The sequence below is a fragment of the Phyllobates terribilis genome, unplaced genomic scaffold, assembly GCF_046119375.1.
Source record: "Phyllobates terribilis strain yellow unplaced genomic scaffold, ASM4611937v1 Scaffold_154__1_contigs__length_4444370, whole genome shotgun sequence".
In the NCBI taxonomy this organism is placed as follows: Eukaryota; Metazoa; Chordata; class Amphibia; order Anura; family Dendrobatidae; genus Phyllobates; species Phyllobates terribilis.
Genome location: NW_027362914.1, coordinates 2313172 through 2334093, shown reverse-complemented (window position 1 = coordinate 2334093; position 20922 = coordinate 2313172).

The following is a 20922-nucleotide window of genomic DNA, read 5'->3' as shown; positions in this document are numbered from 1 at the left end:
AGAAAGTAGAGTTCTTACATTTCCAGGAGGATTTACAGAGGAAGTGCATAAAGTAAAAATCCTACATTTCCAGGAGGGATTACAGAGGAAGTGCATAAAGTAAAGTTCTTACATTTCCAGGGGGAATTAAAGAGGAAGTGCAGAAAGTAGAGTCCTTACATTTCCAGGAGGGATTACAGGGGATGTGCACAAAGTAGAGTCCTTACATTTCCAGGAGGATATACAGAGGAAGTGCATAAAGTAAAGTTCTTACATTAACAGGAGGGATTACAGAGGAAGTGCATAAAGTAAAGTTCTTACATTTCCAGCAGGGATTACAGAGGAAGTGCATAAAGTAAAGTTCTTACATTTCCAGGAGGATTTACAGAGGAAGTGCATAAAGTAAAGTTCTTGCATTTCCAGGAGGGATTACAGAGGAAGTGCATAAAGTAAAATTCTTACATTTCCAGGAGGATTTACAGAGGAAGTGCATAAAGTAAAGTTCTTACATTTCCAGGAGGGATTACACAGGAAGGGCATAAAGTAAAGTTCTTACATTTCCAGGAGGATTTACAGAGGAAATGCAGAAAGTAGAGTTCTTACATTTCCAGGAGGATTTACAGAGGAAGTGCATAAAGTAAAATTCTTACATTTCCAGGAGGGATTACAGAGGAAGTGCATAAAGTAAAACTCTTACATTTCCAGGAGGGATAACACAGGAAGTGCATAAAGTACAGTTCTTACATTTCCAGGAGGGATTAAAGAGGAAATGCACAAAGTAGAGTTCTTACATTTCCAGGAGGAATTACAGAGGAAGTGCACAAAGTAAAGTTGTTACATTTCCAGGAGTAATTAAAGAGGAAGTGCACAAAGTAGAGTCCTTACATTTCCAGGAGGATTTACAGAGGAAGTGCACAAAGTAAAGTGCTTACATTTCCAGGAGGGATTACAGAGGAAGTGCATATAGTAAAGTTCTTACATTTCCATGAGGAAGTAAAGAGGAAGTGCAGAAAGTAGAGTCCTTACATTTCTAGGAGTAATTATAGAGGAAATTTACAAAGTAGAGTTCTTACATTTCCAGGAGGATTTACAGAGGAAGTGCATAAAGTAAAGTTCTTACATTTCCAGGGGGAACTAAAGAGGAAGTGCAGAAAGTAGAGTCCTTACATTTCCAGGAGGGAGTACAGGGGATTTGCACAAAGTTGAGTCCTTACATTTCCAGGAGGGATTACAGAGGATGTGCAAAAAGTAAAGTTCTTACATTTCCAGGAGGGATTACAGAGGAAGTGCACAAAGTAGAGTCCTTACATTTCCAGGAGGATTTACAGAGGAAGTGCATAAGGTAAAGTTCTTACATTTCCAGGGGGAATTAAAGAGGAAGTGCATAAAGTAAAGTTCTTACATTTCCAGGAGCATTTACAGAGGAAGTGCAGAAAGTAGAGTCCTTTCATTTCCAGGATGGATTACAGGGGATGTGCACAAAGTAGAATTCTTACATTTCCAGGAGGATTTACAGAGGAAGTGTATAAACTAAAGTTCTTACATTTCCAGGAGGGATTACAGAGGAAGTGCATAAAGTAGAGTTCTTATATTTCCAGGAGGGATTACAGAGGAAGTGCATAAAGTAAAGTTCTTACATTTCCAGGAGGGATTACAGAGGAAGTGCATAAAGTAGAGTTCTTACATTTCCAGGAGGATTTACAGAGGAAATGCAGAAAGTAGAGTCCATACATTTCCAGGAGGGATTACAGGGGATGTGCACAAAGTAGAGTTCTTACATTTTCAGGAGGATTTACAGAGGAAGTGCATAAAGTAAAATTCTTACATTTCCAGGTATGATTACAGAGGAAGTGCATAAAGTAGAGTTCTTACATTTCCAGAATGGATTACAGGGGATGTGCACAAAGTAGAATTCTTACATTTCCAGGAGGATTTACAGAGGAAGCGTATAAACTAAAATTCTTACATTTCCAGGAGGGATTACAGAGGAAGTGCATAAAGTAAAGTCCTTACATTTCCAGGGGGAATTAAAGAGGAAGTACAGAAAGTAGAGTTCTTACATTTCCAGGAGGATTTACAGGGGATGTGCTCAAAGTAGAGTTCTTACATTTCCAAGAGGATTTACAGAGGAAGTGCATAAAGTAAAATTCTTACATTTTCAGGAGGGATTACAGAGGAAGTGGATAAAGTAAAGTTCTTACATTTCCAGGAGGGATTACAGAGGAAGTGCATAAAGTAGAGTTCTTACATTTCCAGGAGGATTTACAGAGGACGTGCATAAAGTAAAATTCTTACATTTCCAGGAGGGATTACAGAGGAAGTGCATGAAGTAAAATTCTTACATTTTCAGGAGGGATTACAGAGGAAGTGCATAAAGTAAAGTTCTTACAATTCCAGGGGGAATTAAAAAGGAAGAGCAGAAAGTAGAGTCCTTACATTTCCAGGAGGGATTACAGAGGAGGTGCATAAAGTAAAGTTCTTATATTTCCAGGAGTAATTATAGAGGAAATGTACAAAGTAGAGTTCTTACATTTCCAGGAGGATTTACAGAGGAAGTGCAGAAAGTAGAGTCCTTTCATTTCCAGGAGGGATTACAGGGGATTTGCACAAAGTAGAGTTCTTACATTTCCAGGAGGGATTACAGAGGATGTGCAAAAAGTAAAGTTCTTACATTTCCAGGAGGGATTACAGAGTAAGTGCACAAAGTAGAGTCCTTACATTTCCAGGAGGATTTACAAAGGAAGTGCATAAGGTAAAGTTCTTACATTTCCAGGGGGAATTAAAGAGGAAGTGCAGAAAGTAGAGTCCTTACATTTACAGGATGGATTACAGGGGATGTGCACAAAGTAGAATTCTTACATTTCCAGGAGGATTTACAGAGGAAGTGTATAAACTAAAATTCTTACATTTCCAGGAGGGATTACAGAGGAAGTGCATAAAGTAAAGTCCTTACATTTCCAGGGGGAATTAAAGAGGAAGTGCATAAAGTAGAGTTCCTACATTTCCAGGAGGGATTACAGAGGAAGTGCATAAAGTAAAGTTCTTACATTTCCAGGAGGGATTACAGAGGAAGTGCACGAAGTAGAGTCCTTACATTTCCAAGAGGATTTACAGTGAAAGTGCATAAAGTAAAGTTCTTACATTTCCAGGGGGAATTAAAGAGGAAGTGCAGAAAGTAGAGTCCTTACATTTAAAGGAGGGATTACAGAGGAAGTGCATAAAGTAAAGTTCTTACATTTCCAGGGGGAATTAAAGAGGAAGTGCAGAAAGTAAAGTTCTTACATTTCCAGGAGGATTTACAGAGGAAGTGCATAAAGTAAAGTTCTTACATTTCCAGGAGGGATTACAGAGGAAGTGCACAAAGTAAAGTTCTTACATTTCCAGGAGGGATTACAGAGGAAGTGCACAAAGTAAAGTTCTTACATTTCCAGGAGGATTTACAGAGGAAGTGCATAAAGTAAAGTTCTTACACTTCCAGGTGGAATTAAAGAGGAAGTGCAGAAAGTAGAGTTCTTACATTTCCAGGAGGGTTTACACAGGAAGTGCATAAAGTAAAGTTCTTACATTTCCAGGAGGGATTACAGAGGAAGTGCATAAAGTAAAGTTCTTACATTTCCAGGAGGGATTACAGAGGAAGTGCATAAAGTAAAGTTCTTACATTTCCAGGAGGATTTACAAAGGAAGTGCATAAAGTAAAGTTCTTGCATTTCCAGGAGGGATTACAGAGGAAGTGCATAAAGTAAAATTCTTACATTTCCAGGAGGATTTACAGAGGAAGTGCAGAAAGTGGAGTTCTTACATTTCCAGGAGGGATTACAGGGGATGTGCACAAAGTAGAGTTCTTACATTTCTAGGAGGATTTACAGAGGAAGTGCATAAAGTAAAATTCTTACATTTCCAGGAGGATTTACAGAGGAAGTGCACAAAGTAAAATTCTTACATTTCCAGGAGGGATTACACAGGAAGTGCATAAAGTAAAATTCTTACATTTCCAAGAGGGATTACAGAGGAAGTGCATCAAGTAAAGTTCTTACATTTCCGGGGGAAATTAAAGAGGAAGTGCAGAAAGTAGAGTCCTTACATTTCCAGGAGGGATTACAGAGGAAGTGCACAAAGTAGAGTCCTTACATTTCCAGGAGGATTTACAGAGGAAGTGCATAAAGTAAAGTTCTTACATTTCCAGGGGGAATTAAAGAGGAAGTGCAGAAAGTAGAGTCCTTACATTTCCAGGAGGGATTACAGGGGATGTGCACAAAGTAGAGTTCTTATATTTCCAGGAGGACTTACAGAGGAAGTGAATAAAGTAAAATTCTTACATTTCCAGGAGGAATTATAGAGGAAATGCACAAGGTAGAGTTCTTACATTTCCAGGAGGGATTACAGAGGAAGTGCACGAAGTAGAGTCCTTACATTTCCAAGAGGATTTACAGTGAAAGTGCATAAAGTAAAGTTCTTACATTTCCAGGGGGAATTAAAGAGGAAGTGCAGAAAGTAGAGTCCTTACATTTAAAGGAGGGATTACAGAGGAAGTGCATAAAGTAAAGTTCTTACATTTCCAGGGGGAATTAAAGAGGAAGTGCAGAAAGTAAAGTTCTTACATTTCCAGGAGGATTTACAGAGGAAGTGCATAAAGTAAAGTTCTTACATTTCCAGGAGGGATTACAGAGGAAGTGCACAAAGTAAAGTTCTTACATTTCCAGGAGGGATTACAGAGGAAGTGCACAAAGTAAAGTTCTTACATTTCCAGGAGGATTTACAGAGGAAGTGCATAAAGTAAAGTTCTTACACTTCCAGGTGGAATTAAAGAGGAAGTGCAGAAAGTAGAGTTCTTACATTTCCAGGAGGGTTTACACAGGAAGTGCATAAAGTAAAGTTCTTACATTTCCAGGAGGGATTACAGAGGAAGTGCATAAAGTAAAGTTCTTACATTTCCAGGAGGGATTACAGAGGAAGTGCATAAAGTAAAGTTCTTACATTTCCAGGAGGATTTACAAAGGAAGTGCATAAAGTAAAGTTCTTGCATTTCCAGGAGGGATTACAGAGGAAGTGCATAAAGTAAAATTCTTACATTTCCAGGAGGATTTACAGAGGAAGTGCAGAAAGTGGAGTTCTTACATTTCCAGGAGGGATTACAGGGGATGTGCACAAAGTAGAGTTCTTACATTTCTAGGAGGATTTACAGAGGAAGTGCATAAAGTAAAATTCTTACATTTCCAGGAGGATTTACAGAGGAAGTGCACAAAGTAAAATTCTTACATTTCCAGGAGGGATTACACAGGAAGTGCATAAAGTAAAATTCTTACATTTCCAAGAGGGATTACAGAGGAAGTGCATCAAGTAAAGTTCTTACATTTCCGGGGGAAATTAAAGAGGAAGTGCAGAAAGTAGAGTCCTTACATTTCCAGGAGGGATTACAGAGGAAGTGCACAAAGTAGAGTCCTTACATTTCCAGGAGGATTTACAGAGGAAGTGCATAAAGTAAAGTTCTTACATTTCCAGGGGGAATTAAAGAGGAAGTGCAGAAAGTAGAGTCCTTACATTTCCAGGAGGGATTACAGGGGATGTGCACAAAGTAGAGTTCTTATATTTCCAGGAGGACTTACAGAGGAAGTGAATAAAGTAAAATTCTTACATTTCCAGGAGGAATTATAGAGGAAATGCACAAGGTAGAGTTCTTACATTTCCAGGAGGGATTACAGAGGAAGTGCATAAAGTAAAGTTCTTACATTTCCAGGAGGGATTACAGAGGAAGTGCAGAAAGTAAAGTTCTTACATTTCCAGGAGGATTTACAGAGGAAGTGCAGAAAGTAGAGTCTTTACATTTCCAGGAGGGATTACAAAGGAAGTGCATAAAGTAAAGTTCTTACATTTCCAGGAGGGATTACAGAGGAAGTGCACAAAGTAAAGTTCTTACATTTCCAGGAGGATTTACAGAGGAAGTGCATAAAGTAAAGTTCTTACACTTCCAGGTGGAATTAAAGAGGAAGTGCATAAAGTAGATTTCTTACATTTCCAGGAGGGATTACAAAGGAAGTGCAGAAAGTAGAGTTCTTACATTTCCAGGAGGGTTTACAGAGGAAGTGCATAAAGTAAAGTTCTTACTTTTCCAGGAGGGATTACAGAGGAAGTGCATGAAGTAAAGTTCTTACATTTCCAGGAGGGATTACAGAGGAAGTGCATAAAGTAAAGTTCTTACATTTCCAGGAGGATTTACAGAGGAAGTGCATAAAGTAAAGTTCTTGCATTTCCAGGAGGGATTACAGAGGAAGTGCATAAAGTAAAATTCTTACATTTCCAGGAGGATTTAGAGAGGAAGTGCAGAAAGTGGAGTTCTTACATTTCCAGGAGGGATTACAGGGGATGTGCACAAAGTAGAGTTCTTACATTTCCAGGAGGATTTACAGAGGAAGTGCATAAAGTAAAATTCTTACATTTCCAGGAGGATTTACAGAGGAAGTGCACAAAGTAAAATTCTTACATTTCCAGGAGGGATTACACAGGAAGTGCATAAAGTAAAATTCTTACATTTCCAAGAGGGATTACAGAGGAAGTGCATCAAGTAAAGTTCTTACATTTCCGGGGGAAATTAAAGAGGAAGTGCAGAAAGTAGAGTCCTTACATTTCCAGGAGGGATTACAGAGGAAGTGCACAAAGTAGAGTCCTTACATTTCCAGGAGGATTTAAAGAGGAAGTGCATAAAGTAAAGTTCTTACATTTCCAGGGGGAATTAAAGAGGAAGTGCAGAAAGTAGAGTCCTTACATTTCCAGGAGGGATTACAGGGGATGTGCACAAAGGAGAGTTCTTACATTTCCAGGAGGATTTACAGAGGAAGTGCATAAAGTAAAATTCTTACATTTCCAGGAGGATTTACAGAGGAAGTGCATAAAGTAAAGTTCTTTCCTTTCCAGGGGGAATTAAAGAGGAAGTGCAGAAAGTAGAGTCCTTACATTTCCAGGAGGATTTACATAGGAAGTGCATAAAGAAAAGTTCTTACATTTCCAGGAGGGATTACAGAGAAAGTGCATAAAGTAAAGATCTTACATTTCCAGGAGGGATTAGAGAGGAAGGGCAGAAAGTAGGGTCCTTACATTTCCAGGAGGATTTACAGAGGAAGTGCATAAAGTAAAATTCTTACATTTCCAGGAGGATTTACATAGGAAGTGCATAAAGAAAAGTTCTTACATTTCCAGGAGGGATTACAGAGAAAGTGCATGAAGTAGAGTCCATACAATTCCAGGAGGATTTACAGAGGAAGTGCATGAAGTAAAATTCTTACATTTCCAGGAGGGATTACAGAGGAAGTGCATAAAGTAAAGTTCTTAGATTTCCAGGAGGAATTATAGAGGAAATGCACAAAGTAGAGTTCTTACATTTCCAGGAGGGATTACAGAGGAAGTGCATAAAGTAAAGTTCTTACATTTCCAGGAGCGATTACAGAGGAAGTGCATAAAGTAAAGTTCTTACATTTCCAGGAGGATTTACAGAGGAAATGCAGAAAGTAGAGTCCATACATTTCCAGGAGGGATTACAGGGGATGTGCATATAGCAAAGTTCTTACATTTCAAGGGGGAATAAAAGAGGAAGTGCAGAAAGTAGAGTTCTTACATTTCCAGGAGGGATTACAGAGGAAGTGCATGAAGTAAAGTTCTTACATTTCCAGGGGGAATTAAAGAGGAAGTGCAGAAAGTAGAGTTCTTACATTTCCAGGATGGATTACAGGGGATGTGCACAAAGTAGAATTCTTACATTTCCAGGAGGATTTACAGAGGAAGTGTATAAACTAAAATTCTTACATTTCCAGGAGGGATTACAGAGGAAGTGCATAAAGTAAAGTTCTTACATTTCCAGGGGGAATTAAAGAGGAAGTGCAGAAAGTAGAGTCCTTACATTTCCAGGAGGGATTACAGAGGAAGTGCATAAAGTAAAGTTCTTACATTTCCAGGAGGGATTACAGAGGAAGTGCACAAAGTAAAGTTCTTACATTTCCAGGAGGATTTACAGAGGAAGTGCATAAAGTAAAGTTCTTACACTTCCAGGTGGAATTAAAGAGGAAGTGCAGAAAGTAGAGTTCTTACATTTCCAGGAGGGTTTACACAGGAAATGCATAAAGTAAAGTTCTTACATTTCCAGGAGGGATTACAGAGGAAGTGCATAAAGTAAAGTTCTTACATTTCCAGGAGGGATTACAGAGGAAGTGCATAAAGTAAAGTTCTTACATTTCCAGGAGGGATTACAGAGGAAGTGCATAAAGTAAAGTTCTTACATTTCCAGGAGGATTTACAGAGGAAGTGCATAAAGTAAAGTTGTTGCATTTCCAGGAGGGATTACAGAGGAAGTGCATAAAGTAAAATTCTTACATTTCCAGGAGGATTTACAGAGGAAGTGCAGAAAGTGGAGTTCTTACATTTCCAGGAGGGATTACAGGGGATGTGCACAAAGTAGAGTTCTTACATTTCCAGGAGGATTTACAGAGGAAGTGCATAAAGTAAAATTCTTACATTTCCAGGAGGATTTACAGAGGAAGTGCACAAAGTAAAATTCTTACATTTCCAGGAGGGATTACACAGGAAGTGCATAAAGTAAAATTCTTACATTTCCAAGAGGGATTACAGAGGAAGTGCATCAAGTAAAGTTCTTACAATTCCGGGGGAAATTAAAGAGGAAGTGCAGAAAGTAGAGTCCTTACATTTCCAGGAGGTATTACAGAGGAAGTGCACAAAGTAGAGTCCTTACATTTCCAGGAGGATTTACAGAGGAAGTGCATAAAGTAAAGTTCTTACATTTCCAGGGGGAATTAAAGAGGAAGTGCAGAAAGTAGAGTCCTTACATTTCCAGGAGGGATTACAGGGGATGTGCACAAAGTAGAGTTCTTACATTTCCAGGAGGATTTACAGAGGAAGTGCATAAAGTAAAATTCTTACATTTCCAGGAGGATTTACAGAGGAAGTGCATAAAGTAAAGTTCTTTCCTTTCCAGGGGGAATTAAAGAGGAAGTGCAGAAAGTAGAGTCCTTACATTTCCAGGAGGGATTACACAGGAAGGGCATAAAGTAAAGTTCTTACATTTCCAGGAGGATTTACAGAGGAAATGCAGAAAGTAGAGTTCTTACATTTCCAGGAGGATTTACAGAGGAAGTGCATAAAGTAAAATTCCTACATTTCCAGGAGGGATTACAGAGGAAGTGCATAAAGTAAAGTTCTTACATTTCCAGAGGGAATTAAAGAGGAAGTGCAGAAAGTAGAGTCCTTACATTTCCAGGAGGGATTACAGGGGATGTGCACAAAGTAGAGTCCTTACATTTCCAGGAGGATATACAGAGGAAGTGCATAAAGTAAAGTTCTTACATTAACAGGAGGGATTACAGAGGAAGTGCATAAAGTAAAGTTCTTACATTTCCAGGAGGGATTACAGAGGAAGTGCATAAAGTAAAGTTCTTACATTTCCAGGAGGATTTACAGAGGAAGTGCATAAAGTAAAGTTCTTGCATTTCCAGGAGGGATTACAGAGGAAGTGCATAAAGTAAAATTCTTACATTTCCAGGAGGATTTACAGAGGAAGTGCATAAAGTAAAGTTCTTACATTTCCAGGAGGGATTACACAGGAAGGGCATAAAGTAAAGTTCTTACATTTAAAGGAGGATTTACAGAGGAAATGCAGAAAGTAGAGTTCTTACATTTCCAGGAGGATTTACAGAGGAAGTGCATAAAGTAAAATTCTTACATTTCCAGGAGGGATTACAGAGGAAGTGCATAAAGTAAAACTCTTACATTTCCAGGAGGGATAACACAGGAAGTGCATAAAGTACAGTTCTTACATTTCCAGGAGGGATTAAAGAGGAAATGCACAAAGTAGAGTTCTTACATTTCCAGGAGGAATTACAGAGGAAGTGCACAAAGTAAAGTTCTTACATTTCCAGGAGGGATTACACAGGAAGGGCATAAAGTAAAGTTCTTACATTTCCAGGAGGATTTACAGAGGAAATGCAGAAAGTAGAGTTCTTACATTTCCAGGAGGATTTACAGAGGAAGTGCATAAAGTAAAATTCTTACATTTCCAGGAGGGATTACAGAGGAAGTGCATAAAGTAAAACTCTTACATTTCCAGGAGGGATAACACAGGAAGTGCATAAAGTACAGTTCTTACATTTCCAGGAGGGATTAAAGAGGAAATGCACAAAGTAGAGTTCTTACATTTCCAGGAGGAATTACAGAGGAAGTGCACAAAGTAAAGTTCTTACATTTCCAGGAGTAATTAAAGAGGAAGTGCACAAAGTAGAGTCCTTACATTTCCAGGAGGATTTACAGAGGAAGTGCACAAAGTAAAGTGCTTACATTTCCAGGAGGGATTACAGAGGAAGTGCATATAGTAAAGTTCTAAACATTTCCATGAGGAAGTAAAGAGGAAGTGCAGAAAGTAGAGTCCTTACATTTCTAGGAGTAATTATAGAGGAAATTTACAAAGTAGAGTTCTTACATTTCCAGGAGGATTTACAGAGGAAGTGCATAAAGTAAAGTTCTTACATTTCCAGGGGGAACTAAAGAGGAAGTGCAGAAAGTAGAGTCCTTACATTTCCAGGAGGGAGTACAGGGGATTTGCACAAAGTTGAGTCCTTACATTTCCAGGAGGGATTACAGAGGATGTGCAAAAAGTAAAGTTCTTACATTTCCAGGAGGGATTACAGAGGAAGTGCACAAAGTAGAGTCCTTACATTTCCAGGAGGATTTACAGAGGAAGTGCATAAGGTAAAGTTCTTACATTTCCAGGGGGAATTAAAGAGGAAGTGCATAAAGTAAAGTTCTTACATTTCCAGGAGCATTTACAGAGGAAGTGCAGAAAGTAGAGTCCTTTCATTTCCAGGATGGATTACAGGGGATGTGCACAAAGTAGAATTCTTACATTTCCAGGAGGATTTACAGAGGAAGTGTATAAACTAAAGTTCTTACATTTCCAGGAGGGATTACAGAGGAAGTGCATAAAGTAGAGTTCTTATATTTCCAGGAGGGATTACAGAGGAAGTGCATAAAGTAAAGTTCTTACATTTCCAGGAGGGATTACAGAGGAAGTGCATAAAGTAGAGTTCTTACATTTCCAGGAGGATTTACAGAGGAAATGCAGAAAGTAGAGTCCATACATTTCCAGGAGGGATTACAGGGGATGTGCACAAAGTAGAGTTCTTACATTTTCAGGAGGATTTACAGAGGAAGTGCATAAAGTAAAATTCTTACATTTCCAGGTATGATTACAGAGGAAGTGCATAAAGTAGAGTTCTTACATTTCCAGGATGGATTACAGGGGATGTGCACAAAGTAGAATTCTTACATTTCCAGGAGGATTTACAGAGGAAGCGTATAAACTAAAATTCTTACATTTCCAGGAGGGATTACAGAGGAAGTGCATAAAGTAAAGTCCTTACATTTCCAGGGGGAATTAAAGAGGAAGTACAGAAAGTAGAGTTCTTACATTTCCAGGAGGATTTACAGGGGATGTGCTCAAAGTAGAGTTCTTACATTTCCAAGAGGATTTACAGAGGAAGTGCATAAAGTAAAATTCTTACATTTTCAGGAGGGATTACAGAGGAAGTGGATAAAGTAAAGTTCTTACATTTCCAGGAGGGATTACAGAGGAAGTGCATAAAGTAGAGTTCTTACATTTCCAGGAGGATTTACAGAGGACGTGCATAAAGTAAAATTCTTACATTTCCAGGAGGGATTACAGAGGAAGTGCATGAAGTAAAATTCTTACATTTTCAGGAGGGATTACAGAGGAAGTGCATAAAGTAAAGTTCTTACAATTCCAGGGGGAATTAAAAAGGAAGAGCAGAAAGTAGAGTCCTTTCATTTCCAGGAGGGATTACAGGGGATTTGCACAAAGTAGAGTTCTTACATTTCCAGGAGGGATTACAGAGGATGTGCAAAAAGTAAAGTTCTTACATTTCCAGGAGGGATTACAGAGTAAGTGCACAAAGTAGAGTCCTTACATTTCCAGGAGGATTTACAGAGGAAGTGCATAAGGTAAAGTTCTTACATTTCCAGGGGGAACTAAAGAGGAAGTGCAGAAAGTAGAGTCCTTACATTTACAGGATGGATTACAGGGGATGTGCACAAAGTAGAATTCTTACATTTCCAGGAGGATTTACAGAGGAAGTGTATAAACTAAAATTCTTACATTTCCAGGAGGGATTACAGAGGAAGTGCATAAAGTAAAGTCCTTACATTTCCAGGGGGAATTAAAGAGGAAGTGCATAAAGTAGAGTTCCTACATTTCCAGGAGGATTTACAGAGGAAGTGCATAAAGTAAAGTTCTTACATTTCCAGGAGGGATTACAGAGGAAGTGCATAAAGTAGAGTTCTTACATTTCCAGGAGGGATTACAGAGGAAGTGCATAAAGTAAAGTCCTTACATTTCCAGGAGGGATTACAGAGGAAGTGCATAAAGTAAAGTTCTTACATTTCCAGGAGGATTTACAGAGGAAGTGCAGAAAGGAGAGTCCTTACATTTCCAGGAGGGATTACAGGGAATGTGCACAAAGGAGAGCTCTTACATTTCCAGGAGGGATTACAGAGGAAGTGCATAAAGTAAAATTCTTACGTTTTCAGGAGGGATTACAGAGGAAGTGCATAACGTAAAATTCTTACATTTCCAGGAGGGATTACAGAGGAAGTGCATAAAGTAAAATTCTTACATTTCCAGGAGGATTTACAGAGGAAGTGCAGAAAGTAGAGTCCTTACATTTCCAGGAGGGATTACAGAGGAAGTGCATAAAGTAAAGTTCTTACATTTCCAGGGGGAATTAAAGAGGAAGTGCAGAAAGTAGAGTTCTTACATTTCCAGGAGGATTTACAGAGGAAGTGCATAAAGTAAATTTCTTACATTTCCAGGGGGAATTAAAGAGGAAGTGCAGAAAGTAGAGTTCTTACATTTCCAGGAGGGATTACAGAGGATGTGCAAAAAGTAAAGTTCTTACATTTCCAGGAGGGATAACAGATGAAGTGCACAAAGTAGAGTTCTTACATTTCCAGGGGGAATTAAAGAGGAAGTGCATAAAGTAAAGTTCTTACATTTCCAGGAGGGATTACAGAGGAAGTGCATAAAGTAGAGTTCTTACATTTCCAGGGGGGATTACAGAGGAAGTGCATAAAGTAAAGTTCTTACATTTCCAGGAGGGATTACAGAGGAAGTGCATAAAGTAAAGTTCTTACATTTCCAGGAGGATTTACAGAGGAAATGCAGAAAGTAGAGTCCTTACATTTCCAGGAGGGATTACAGGGGATGTGCACAAAGTAGAGTTCTTACATTTTCAGGAGGATTTACAGAGGAAGTGCATAACGTAAAGTTCTTACATTTCCAGGTGTGATTACAGAGGAAGTGCATAAAGTAGAGTTCTTACATTTCCAGGATGGATTACAGGGGATGTGCACAAAGTAGAATTCTTACATTTCCAAGAGGATTTACAGAGGAAGTGCATAAAGTAAAATTCTTACATTTTCAGGAGGGATTACAGAGGAAGTAGATAAAGTAAAGTTCTTACATTTCCAGGGGGAATTAAAGAGGAAGTGCAGAAAGTAGATTGCTTACATATCCAGGAGTATTTACAGAGGAAGTGCATAAAGTAGAGTTCTTACATTTCCAGGAGGGATTACAGAGGAAGTGCATAAAGTAGAGTTCTTAGATTTCTAGGAGGATTTACAGAGGAAGTGCATAAAGTAAAATTCTTACATTTCCAGGAGGGATTACAGAGGAAGTGCATAAAGTAAAATTCTTACATTTTCAGGAGGGATTACAGAGGAAGTGCATAAAGTAAAGTTCTTACAATTCCAGGGGGAATTAAAGAGGAAGAGCAGAAAGTAGAGTCCTTACATTTCCAGGAGGGATTACAGAGGAGGTGCATAAAGTAAAGTTCTTATATTTCCAGGAGTAATTATAGAGGAAATGTACAAAGTAGAGTTCTTACATTTCCAGGAGGATTTACAGAGGAAGTGCAGAAAGTACAGTCCTTTTATTTCCAGGAGGGATTACAGGGGATTTGCACAAAGTAGAGTTCTTACATTTCCAGGAGGGATTACAGAGAATGTGCAAAAAGTAAAGTCCTTACATTTCCAGGAGGGATTACAGAGGAAGTGCATAAAGTAAAGTGCTTACATTTCCAGGAGGATTTACAGAGTAAGTGCAGAAAGTAGAGTCCTTACATTTCGAGGAGAGATTACAGGGGATGTGCACAAAGTAGAGCTCTTACATTTCCAGGAGGGATTACAGAGGAAGTGCATAAAGTAAAATTCTTATGTTTCCAGGAGGGATTACAGAGGAAGTGCATAAAGTAAAATTCTTACATTTCCAGGAGGGATTACAGAGGAAGTGCATGAAGTAAAATTCTTACATTTCCAGGAGGATTTACAGAGGAAGTGCAGAAAGTAGAGTCCTTACATTTCAAGGAGGGATTACAGAGGAAGTGCATAAAGTAAAGTTCTTACATTTCCAGGGGGAATTAAAGAGGAAGTGCAGAAAGTAGAGTTCTTACATTTCCAGGAGGATTTACAGAGGAAGTGCATAAAGTAAAGTTCTTACATTTCCAGGGGGAATTAAAGAGGAAGTGCAGAAAGTAGAGTTCTTACATTTTCAGGAGGATTTACAGAGGAAGTGCATAAAGTACAATTCTTACATTTCCAGGTGTGATTACAGAGGAAGTGCATAAAGTAGAGTTCTTACATTTCCAGGATGGATTACAGGGGAAGTGCACAAAGTAGAATTCTTACATTTCCAGGAGGATTTACAGAGGAAGTGCAGAAAGTAGAGTCCTTTCATTTCCAGGAGGGATTACAGGGGATTTGCACAAAGTAGAGTTCTTACATTTCCAGGAGGGATTACAGAGGAAGTGCACAAATTAGAGTCCTTACATTTCCAGGAGGATTTACAGAGGAAGTGCATAAGGTAAAGTTCTTACATTTCCAGGGGGAATTAAAGAGGAAGTGCAGAAAGTAGAGTCCTTACATTTCCAGGATGGATTACAGGGGATGTGCACAAAGTAGAATTCTTACATTTCCAGGAGGATTTACAGAGGAAGTGTATAAACTAAAATTCTTACATTTCCAGGAGGGATTACAGAGGAAGTGCATAAAGTAAAGTCCTTACATTTCCAGGGGGAATTAAAGAGGAAGTGCATAAAGTCGAGTTCTTACATTTCCAGGAGGATTTACAGAGGAAGTGCATAAAGTAAAGTTCTTACATTTCCAGGAGGGATTACAGAGGAAGTGCATAAAGTAGAGTTCTTACATTTCCAGGAGGGATTACAGAGGAAGTGCATAAAATAAAGTCCTTACATTTCCAGGAGGGATTACAGAGGAAGTGCATAAAGTAAAGTTCTTACATTTCCAGGAGGATTTACAGAGGAAGTGCATAAAGTAAAGTTCTTACATTTCCAGGAGGGATTACAGAGGAAGTGCATAAAGTAGAGTTCTTACATTTCCAGGAGGGATTACAGAGGAAGTGCATAAAGTAAAGTCCTTACATTTCCAGGAGGATTTACAGAGGAAGTGCAGAAAGTAGAGTCCTTACATTTCGAGGAGGGATTACAGGGGATGTGTACAAAGTAGAGCTCTTACATTTCCAGGAGGGATTACAGAGGAAGTGCATAAAGTAAAATTCTTACGTTTCCAGGAGGGATTACAAAGGAAGTGCATAAAGTAAAATTCTTACATTTCCAGGAGGGATTACAGAGGAAGTGCATAAAGTAAAATTCTTACATTTCCAGGAGGATTTACAGAGGAAGTGCAGAAAGTAGAGTCCTTACATTTCCAGGAGGGATTACAGAGGAAGTGCATAAAGTAAAGTTCTTACATTTCCAGGGGGAATTAAAGAGGAAGTGCAGAAAGTAGAGTTCTTACATTTCCAGGAGGATTTACAGAGGAAGTGCATAAAGTAAAGTTCTTACATTTCCAGGTGGAATTAAAGAGGAAGTGCAGAAAGTAGAGTCCTTACATTTCCAGGAGGGATTACAGGGGATTTGCACAAAGTAGAGTTCTTACATTTCCAGGAGGGATTACAGAGGATGTGCAAAAAGTAAAGTTCTTACATTTCCAGGAGGGATTACAGAGGAAGTGCACAAAGTAGAGTCCTTACATTTCCAGGAGGATTTACAGAGGAAGTGCATAAGGTAAAGTTCTTACATTTCCAGGAGGGATTACAGAGGAAGTGCATAAAGTAAAGTTCTTACATTTCCAGGGGAATTAAAGAGGAAGTGCAGAAAGTAAAGTTCTTACATTTCCAGGAGGGATAACAGATGAAGTGCACAAAGTAGAGTTCTTACATTTCCAGGAGCAATTATAGAGGAAGTGCATAAAGTAAAGTTCTTACATTTCCAGGAGGGATAACAGATGAAGTGCACAAAGTAGAGTTCTTACATTTCCAGGGGGAATTAAAGAGGAAGTGCATAAAGTAAAGTTCTTACATTTCCAGGAGGATTTACAGAGGAAATGCAGAAAGTAGAGTTCTTACATTTCCAGGAGGATTTACAGAGGAAGTGCATAAAGTAAAGTTCTTACATTTCCAGGAGGGATTACAGAGGAAGTGCCTAAAGTAAAGTTCTTACATTTCCAGGAGGATTTACAGAGGAAGTGCATAAAGTAAAATTCTTACATTTCCAGGAGGGATTACAGAGGAAGTGCATGAAGTAAAATTCTTACATTTCCAGGAGGATATACAGAGGAAGTGCAGAAAGTAGAGTCCTTACATTTCCAGGAGGGATTACAGAGGAAGTGCATAAAGTAAAGTTCTTACATTTCCAGGGGGAATTAAAGAGGAAGTGCAGAAAGTAGAGTTCTTACATTTCCAGGAGGATTTACAGAGGAAGTGCATAAAGTAAAGTTCTTACATTTCCAGGGGGAATTAAAGAGGAAGTGCAGAAAGTAGAGTCCTTACATTTCCAGGAGGGATTACAAGGGATTTGCACAAAGTAGAGTTCTTACATTTCCAGGAGGGATTATAGAGGATGTGCAAAAAGTAAAGTTCTTACATTTCCAGGAGGGATTACAGAGGAAGTGTACAAAGTAGAGTTCTTACATTTCCAGGGGGAATTAAAGAGGAAGTGCAGAAAGTAGAGTCCTTACATTTCCAGGATGGATTATAGGGGATGTGCACCAAGTAGAATTCTTACATTTCCAGGAGGATTTACAGAGGAAGTGTATAAACTAAAATTCTTACATTTCCAGGAGGGATTACAGAGGAAGTGCATAAAGTAAAGTTCTTACATTTCCAGGAGGCATTACAGAGGAAGTGCATAAAGTAGAGTTCTTACATTTCCAGGAGGGATTACAGAGGAAGAGCATAAAGTAGAGTTCTTATATTTCCAGGAGGAATTACAGAGGAAGTGCACAAAGTAAAGTTCTTACATTTCCAGGAGTAATTAAAGAGGAAGTGCACAAAGTAGAGTCCTTACATTTCCAGGAGGATTTACAGAGGAAGTGCACAAAGTAAAGTTCTTACATTTCCAGGAGGATTTACAGAGGAAGTGCATAAAGTAAAGTTCTTACATTTCCAGGGGGAATTAAAGAGGAAATGCACAAAGTAGAGTTCTTACATTTCCAGGAGGATTTACAGAGGAAGTGCAGAAAGTAGAGTTCTTACATTTCCAGGAGGATTTACAGAGGAAGTGCAGAAAGTAGAGTCCTTACATTTCCAGGAGGGATTACAGAGGAAGTGCAAAAAGTAAAGTTCTTACATTTCCAGGGGGAATTAAAGAGGAAGTGCAGAAAGTAGAGTCCTTACATTTCCAGGAGGGATTACAGGGGATTTGCACAAAGTAGAGTTCTTACATTTCCAGGAGGATTTACAGAGGAAGTACAGAAAGTAGAGTTCTTACATTTCCAGGAGGATTTACAGGGGATGTGCTCAAAGTAGAGTTCTTACATTTCCAAGAGGATTTACAGAGGAAGTGCATAAAGTAAAATTCTAACATTTTCAGGAGGGATTACAGAGGAAGTGGATAAAGTAAAGTTCTTACATTTCCAGGGGGAATTAAAGAGGAAGTGCAGAAAGTAGATTCCTTACATATCCAGGAGTATTTACAGAGGAAGTGCATAAAGTAGAGTTCTTACATTTCCAGGAGGGATTACAGAGGAAGTGCATAAAGTAGAGTTCTTACATTTCCAGGAGGATTTACAGAGGAAGTGCATTAAGTAAAATTCTTACATTTCCAGGAGGGATTACAGAGGAAGTGCATAAAGTAAAATTCTTACATTTCCAGGAGGGATTACAGAGGAAGTGCATAAAGTAAAATTCTTACATTTTCAGGAGGGATTACAGAGGAAGTGCATAAAGTAAAGTTCTTACAATTCCAGGAGGATTTACAGAGGAAGTGCAGAAAGTAGAGTCCTTTCATTTCCAGGAGGGATTACAGGGGATTTGCACAAAGTAGAGTTCTTACATTTCCAGGAGGGATTACAGAGGATGTGCAAAAAGTAAAGTTCTTACATTTCCAGGAGGGATTACAGAGGAAGTGAACAAAGTAGAGTCCTTACATTTCCAGGAGGATTTACAGAGGAAGTGCATAAGGTAAAGTTCTTACATTTCCAGGGGGAATTAAAGAGGAAGTGCAGAAAGTAGAGTCCTTACATTTCCAGGATGGATTACAGGGGATGTGCACAAAGTAGAATTCTTACATTTCCAGGAGGATTTACAGAGGAAGTGTATAAACTAAAATTCTTACATTTCCAGGAGGGATTACAGAGGAAGTGCATAAAGTAAAGTCCTTACATTTCCAGGGGGAATTAAAGAGGAAGTGCATAAAGTAGAGTTCTTACATTTCCAGGAGGATTTACAGAGGAAGTGCATAAAGTAAAGTTCTTACATTTCCAGGAGGGATTACAGAGGAAGTGCATAAAGTAGAGTTCTATCATTTCCAGGAGGGATTACAGAGGAAGTGCATAAAGTAAAGTCCTTACATTTCCAGGAGGGATTACAGAGGAAGTGCATAAAGTAAAGTTCTTACATTTCCAGGAGGATTTACAGAGGAAGTGCAGAAAGTAGAGTCCTTACATTTCGAGGAGGGATTACAGGGGATGTGCACAAAGTAGAGCTCTTACATTTCCAGGAGGGATTACAGAGGAAGTGCATAAAGTAAAATTCTTACGTTTCCAGGAGGGATTACAGAGGAAGTGCATAAAGTAAAATTCTTATATTTCCAGGAGGATTTACAGAGGAAGTGCAGAAAGTAGAGTCCTTACATTTCCAGGAGGGATTACAGAGGAAGTGCATAAAGTAAAGTTCTTACATTTCCAGGGGGAATTAAAGAGGAAGTGCAGAAAGTAGAGTTCTTACATTTCCAGGAGGATTTACAGAGGAAGTGCATAAAGTAAAGTTCTTACATTTCCAGGGGGAATTAAAGAGGAAGTGCAGAAAGTAGAGTCCTTACATTTCCAGGAGGGATTACAGGGGATTTGCACAAAGTAGAGTTCTTACATTTCCAGGAGAGATTACAGAGCATGGGCAAAAAGTAAAGTTCTTACATTTCCAGGAGGGATTACAGAGGAAGTGCATAAAGTAGAGTTCTTACATTTCCAGGAGGGATTACAGAGGAAGTGCATAAAGTAAAGTTCTTACATTTCCAGGAGGGATTACAGAGGAAGTGCATAAAGTAGAGTCCATACATTTCCAGGAGGGATTACAGGGGATGTGCACAAAGTAGATTTCTTACATTTTCAGGAGGATTTACAGAGGAAGTGCATAAAGTAAAATTCTTACATTTCCAGGTGTGATTACAGAGGAAGTGCATAAAGTAGAGTTCTTACATTTCCAGGATGGATTACAGGGGATGTGCACAAAGTAGAATTCTTACATTTCCAGGAGGATTTACAGAGGAAGCGTATAAACTAAAATTATTACATTTCCAGGAGGGATTACAGAGGAAGTGCATAAAGTAAAGTCCTTACATTTCCAGGGGGAATTAAAGAGGAAGTACAGAAAGTAGAGTTCTTACATTTCCAGGAGGATTTACAGGGGATGTGCTCAAAGTAGAGTTCTTACATTTCCAAGAGGATTTACAGAGGAAGTGCATAAAGTAAAATTCTTACATTTTCAGGAGGGATTACAGAGGAAGTGGATCAAGTAAAGTTCTTACATTTCCAGGGGGAATTAAAGAGGAAGTGCAGAAAGTAGATTCCTTACATATCCAGGAGTATTTACAGAAGAAGTGCATAAAGTAGAGTTCTTACATTTCCAGGAGGGATTACAGAGGAAGTGCATAAAGTAGAGTTCTTACATTTCCAGGAGGATTTACAGAGGAAGTGCATAAAGTAAAATTCTTACAATTCCAGGGGGAATTAAAGAGGAAGAGCAGAAAGTAGAGTCCTTACATTTCCAGGAGGGATTACAGAGGAGGTGCATAAAGTAAAGTTCTTATATTTCCAGGAGTAATTATAGAGGAAATGTACAAAGTAGAGTTCTTACATTTCCAGGAGGATTTACAGAGGAAGTGCAGAAAGTAGAGTCCTTTCATTTCCAGGAGGGATTACAGGGGATTTGCACAAAGTAGAGTTCTTACATTTCCAGGAGGGATTACAGAGGATGTGCAAAAAGTAAAGTTCTTACATTTCCAGGAGGGATTACAGAGGAAGTGCACAAAGTAGAGTCCTTACATTTCCAGGAGGATTTACAGAGGAAGTGCATAAGGTAAAGTTCTTACATTTCCAGGGGGAATTAAAGAGGAAGTGCAGAAAGTAGAGTCCTTACATTTCCAGGATGGATTACAGGGGATGTGCACAAAGTAGAATTCTTACATTTCCAGGAGGATTTACAGAGGAAGTGTATAAACTAAAATTCTTACATTTCCAGGAGGGATTACAGAGGAAGTGCATAAAGTAAAGTCCTTACATTTCCAGGGGGAATTAAAGAGGAAGTGCATAAAGTCGAGTTCTTACATTTCCAGGAGGATTTACAGAGGAAGTGCATAAAGT